Here is a 6,071-nt window from a genome sequence, read left to right on the forward strand (position 1 = left end):
ATGACTCTGCATTATGTACGACCAGAGAAACAAAAAGTTGCTCTCCATTTGTGTACAATGAGTCAAAATGCATTCTGCTGTCAGGGATAACTACTTAGATCAAATAATAAAAAATGAATTTTTTATGTCCTGATTCAATTTGGGTAGGTCATATATCTCTAGAAATTTGTCAATGTCTTCAAGATTTTCTATTTTATTGGAGTATAAATTTTCAAAATAGTTTCCGATTACCATCTGTATTTCTTTAGTGTCCATTATATTTCCTTTTTTATCATGAATTTTAATTATTTGTTTTTTCTCTTTTCTCTTCATTTATATGGCTAAGGATTCATCAATTTTATTTACTTTTTCAAAGAATCAATTTTGTTTCATCAATTCTTTGAATATTTGTTTCAATATAATTAATTTTAGCTGTAATTTAATTTACTTCCTGTCTTATCCTGCTTTTGGTATTGATTTGTTCTTGTTCTTCTAGGGTTTTGAGATATAATGTTAGATTATTTTTTGTTGACTCTCTATTCTTTTCTTGAATGAGTTTAATGCAATGAACTTTCCTCTTAACCCTGCAATGATAGTGCCTTAGAGATTTTGATATGTTGTGTTGTTATTCTCATTTATATCTATGTATTTTTTTTCCAATCCTGATTTCTTATGCTAGCCATTGGTCATTCAATAGCATATTGTTTAGTATTCTGGTGTTAGAGCAGCTTCTATTTTTCATTTTATCATTCATTTCTAATTTCATCCCATTGTGGTCAGGTAGAATACAAGATAATATCTCTGCTTTTCTTGAGTTTACTAAGAATTGATTTGTGGACTAAGATAAAAAACCATGTTATAGCAGGACACTTGTGCTGATGAGAAGAGAGTATATTCAGTTACTTATGGATGAAATATTTATGTATGTCTGTTAAGGCTCAATCATTCATTGTCTCTTTATTTCTATTGCTTATTTAGTTTTTGTTTGGAGGAGCTAACCATTGGTGAGATAGGTGTATTCATTTCACCCAGTATTATTGTGTTGTGGTCTATTTGATTCCTGAAGTTGCACCATTGTTTGGGGAAAAAATATTTATGATTGTCATGTCTTATTGATGTATAATTCCCTTAAGCAGTATGAAATGACCTTCTTTGCTCATTCTGATTAATTTTGAGTTGAAGTCCACCTTCTGAGATATGAGGTAGAAATCTCATTTCTTTATGTGATCCGTATTAATGATTTTTTTCCATCCTTTTACCTTTAGTCTGTGATCCCCCCCCCCCAGGAGATGAATCTCTTGGAGACAGCATTTTGCAAAGTCTTTGTTTTAATCAAATCTGCCCATCTATGTCTTTTCATTGATGAGTTTAGGTCATTTACACACAGTGTTATTATTGAGAAATTATTTTCATTCAATACCATTTTCATTTATTTCTAGTTTAATTTGAATTTCTTCCTCCTTTGATTGACTATTCTTCTAGTGTAGTTCCTCCCTTTGCTGTTTTTCACTTTTTCCCCATTTCTTCTTCATGAAATAGCTTATTGAGTATGTTTTGTAGTGTGCACTTTCTAGTTGTGAATTTTTAAAACTCTTCAATACCATGGACAACTTTTATTACTTTGTCAATTCTGAAGCTTAATTTTTCTGAGTATATAGTATTCTTGACTGTCATCCATTTTCATTCTCAAGTTGGTACATATTATTCCAAGACCTCCTAGCTTTGAGGGTCTGATTTGAGAAATCAGCTGAAATCCACATTTGTTTCACTCTAAATATGTCCTGTCATTTTTCTATGGCAGACTTTAAATCTCTATCCTTATTTTGTAAGAGATTTTCATAGTAATGTGCCTTCTTGTTGGTCTGTTGTAATTTTGTATATTGGGGGCCCTGTATGCCTCCTGAATTTGCTTTTCCATTTCATTCTTTAGGTTTGGGTAAGTTACCATCATTATTTCATTGAAAATGTTAAGCATTCTTTGGTTTGTAGCTCTAAAACTTCAACTATCCTGATGAATCTTAAATTTGATATTTTTGGGTTACCCTACATTTCTTGGAATTTCTGTTCATGGTCTCTTAATGTCTTTTCTGCACAATAAACTTTAATTTCAAGAGCATGTATTTTATCTCCACTGCCTGAAACTCATTCTTTCAAGTGATCTCTTCCATTGGTGATGCTTTCCATGAATTTTCAATTTGGTGTTTGATCCCTTCATGTCAGGATTTATGCTATGTTGATGCCCAACCTGAAGAGACTCTGTGCAAGCATTTATCAGCTTTTACCTTTTCTCAGGCACATAGCTCCCATGGATACAGGAATTCTCATGCAAGACAATGATAGTGTTTCACCAGCACTGCTACTCCTGAGTCTTCTTGCTTAGCAGTAACTTTAGACAATGCATTTCTTGAGTGCTGAACATATCTCCTGACATTGCACATTGCAACTGTGGAAAAGCTCCATAAATGTTTCTATTTCTGTAACTTTGTTGAGCACAAAGAATAATTCTTGTGTAGACTTTAACTTGATTATGAGACACATATCAATAAAATTGCTGGAGTAGCTCCTTAGACACTGATTCTCCATCAGAGAGTAGTGCTCCACTTGATCTCAGCTATCTACATTATCCACGTGTATGCATTTTACTAAATGCCTCATGGCCCCTTGCTGGTACCATGAGTTTGGCCATCAGGTCATGGCAAGATAGTAGGAACATGCCTCAACATCATAAAAACTACATATGCTAAACCCAAGGTCAACATCATTCTAAATTGAGAAAAATAGAAAGTGTTCCCTCTAAGAACTGGAACAAGACAGGGATGCCCTCCTTCAAGACTTTTATTCAATATCATCCTTGCAACACCAACCAGAGCAATTAGACAGTAGAAAGAAATTAAAAGGATACAAATAGGAAAAGAAAAACTCAAACTACAACTATTTGCTGATGACATGATTCTATATTTAGAGGATCCAAAAAAATTCCACCAGAAAAAAAATGCACCAGAAAACTTCTAGAACTAATAAATGAATTCAATCAAGTAGCAGGATATAAAATCAACACCCTTAAAGCAAACGTGTTCCTATACATCAGTGCTCTATCTACTGAAAGAGAAATTAGGAAAGTTCCTTATTCACAATAGTCTCAAAAAGAATAAAATACCTGGGAATCAATCCAACAAAAGAGACAAAAGACCTCTAAAATGAAAATTATAGAATTTTAATGAAAGAAATTGAGGAAGACCTTAGAAGATGGAAAGATCACCCATGCTCTTGGATAGACATAATTAGTATTGTCAAAATGGCCATACTACCTGAACAGTTCTACAGATTTAATGCAATTTTCTTTAAAATACCAATGAGATTCTTCAAGGGAATAGAAAAAGTAATGATGACCATGCCTGCGGCACATTAATGTAATCCCCGGGCTTTGGAGGCTAAGGCAGGAAGATCTTGAGTTCAAAACCAGCCTCAGCAAAAGTGAGGCACTCACTGAGTGCTAAGCAACTCAGTGAGACCTGGTCTCTAAATAAAATATAAAGTAGGACTGGGGAAATGGAACAGTAGTCAAGTGCCCCTGAGTTCAATCCCTGGTAATCCCCCCCAAAAAATTAATCATGGAATTAATTTGGAAAAATAGGAGATCCAGAATAGCAAATGCAATCCTTAGCAAGAGTGAAGCATCAGGCATCACAATACCAGGACTTAAACTCTACTACTGAGCCATAGTAACAAAAATGGCACCAAAAAGACACGAAGACAAATGGTACAGAGTAGAAGACAAAGAGACAAACTCACCTAAATGGACTTATCTCATATTAGAAAAGGGGATCAAAAATGTTCAGTGGAGAAAAGATAGGCTATTCAGCAAATGGTGCTGGAAAAATTAGAAAACCATTTATAACAAAATGAAATTAAACCTCTATCTCTCACCCTGCACAAAACTCAATTCACAGTGCTCTAGGCATTAAAACAGGAACCCTGCACCTACGAGAAGAAAATTGGGCCCAAATTTACGTCTTGTCAGCTTACAAACCAAATTCCTCAGCAAGGTTCCTAAAACCCAAGAATTAAATCAAGAATCAATAAATGGGATGATATCAAACAAAAGCTTCTTCACAAAAGAGGAACAAATCAAGAATGTGAAGAGAGAGCCTACAGAATGGGATAAAATCTTTACCATTGCACCTGAGATAGAGTGTTTGTCTCCAGGATATACAAAAAACCAAAAAACCTTAACACCAAAGAACTGAATAACCCAATCAATAAATGAACAAAGAAACTGAACAGACATTTCATGGAAGAAACACAATTGATCAAACAAATATATGAAAAAACGTTCAACATCTCTAGCAATTAGAGAAATACAAATTAAAACTACACTAAGATTTTATGTCACCCCAGATAGAATGGCAATTATAAATAAAACAAGCAACAATAAGGGTTGGTGATGATGCGTGGAAAGGGTCCACTCATACACTGTTGGTGGGTCTGCAAACTGGTGCAACCACTCTGGAAAGCAGTATGGAGATTCCTCAGAAAACTTAGAAGGTAACCACCATTTGACACAGTTATCCCACTCCTTGGTTTATACCCCAAGAATTTAAAATAAGCATGTTACAGTGAGGCAGCCATATCAATGTTTATACCAACTCAAGTCACAATAGCCAAAATATGTTGCCAACATAGGTGCCCTTCAACAGATGAATGGATGAAAAAATTCATATGTATTATATGTATGTATATACACTTACACACACATATATATATACCACATTTTCTTTATGTATATATAAGAATGAGAAATTATCCTCCATCTATATATGGTGTATCAACGTGCATTCTGTCATGTATAACTAATTAGAGCCAATTTTTTAAAAAGTAGTCTCTTATTTCTCTCTAGCTATGAGTGAAAACATTCACCATTTGACTTTTCATGTCTGACTTACTTTACTTCGTATGATTCTGTTTAGTTCCATCCATTTATGAGTAAATAACATAATTTTCTTCTTCTATTTGGCAGAGTGAAGCTCCACCGTGTGTATAGCATGTTGTCTTTAATGAATCATCTCATTGGACAACTGGCCTGGTCTGTAATTTGGCTATTGTGAGTTGAGATTACCTTCTTCCAATTCTTAGAAAAAGAGCTTTAAAATTTCCACAAGTGAGCATGACATTTTCTGTGAGCTATTATTCAATGCCTTTAAGGCATTGATGTAAATCCCTTTGTGTGCAATTTGTAGTGAGTTTTTATCACAAAGGGATACTAAACTTTGTAAAATGATTTTTCTGTGTTTTTTAGATAAATGTTATTTTGTTATTTTAATTATGATACACCATATTCTTTTTATTTTTATTACTTCTTTTAATTATATGACAATAGGATTCATTTTGACATAATTATAAAAACATGTGGTAAAATTTGTCCTAATTCATTACCCAGTACTTCTCTTTCCCCTCACCTCCTCCCTCCCTCTGTTCCCTTTCCCTGTCTCTACTGATTTTTTGTCCATTTTGGTAAGTTTTTCAAAGTTAGTGTCTTGTGTGTGAACATCATGGTAAGATTCACTGAGGTATATTCATATACATAGAAAATTTAGGTCAGATTTATTCCACTGACTTTTCCTCCCTTATCACTCCCTTCCTCTCTTCCCTTCATTCTCCTTTGTCTATTTTGATCTTTCTTCTACTGTTTTGTTTTGTTTTGTTTTGTCTTTGTTCTTCCACCCCTTATTTTGGATTAGCTTCCACATATTGGAGAAAACATTCACACTTTGGCTTTTGGGCACTGTCTTATTCCACTTATCATGATAGTCTCCAGGTCCATCAATTTACTGACAAATGTCATAACATCATTCTTCTTTATGGCTGAATAATAATCCATCATGTATATATACCACATTTTCTTTATCCATTAATTTGTTGAAGGCCACAAAGTGATTTCAATCAGCTTGTTCTCAAACATCCAGCAAAGCAAGTTATAATGAAAAGAGAGCCCTATCTGGGCATTTAACAAAAGACAATATTTCTTTTCATGTAACTTAAGATGTGCACTTGTGACAACGCAACCAATAGCAAATGGAGCTGGAGGTTCTGAA

This window comes from Sciurus carolinensis, unplaced genomic scaffold, assembly GCF_902686445.1.
Source record: "Sciurus carolinensis unplaced genomic scaffold, mSciCar1.2, whole genome shotgun sequence".
Lineage (NCBI taxonomy): Eukaryota > Metazoa > Chordata > Mammalia > Rodentia > Sciuridae > Sciurus > Sciurus carolinensis.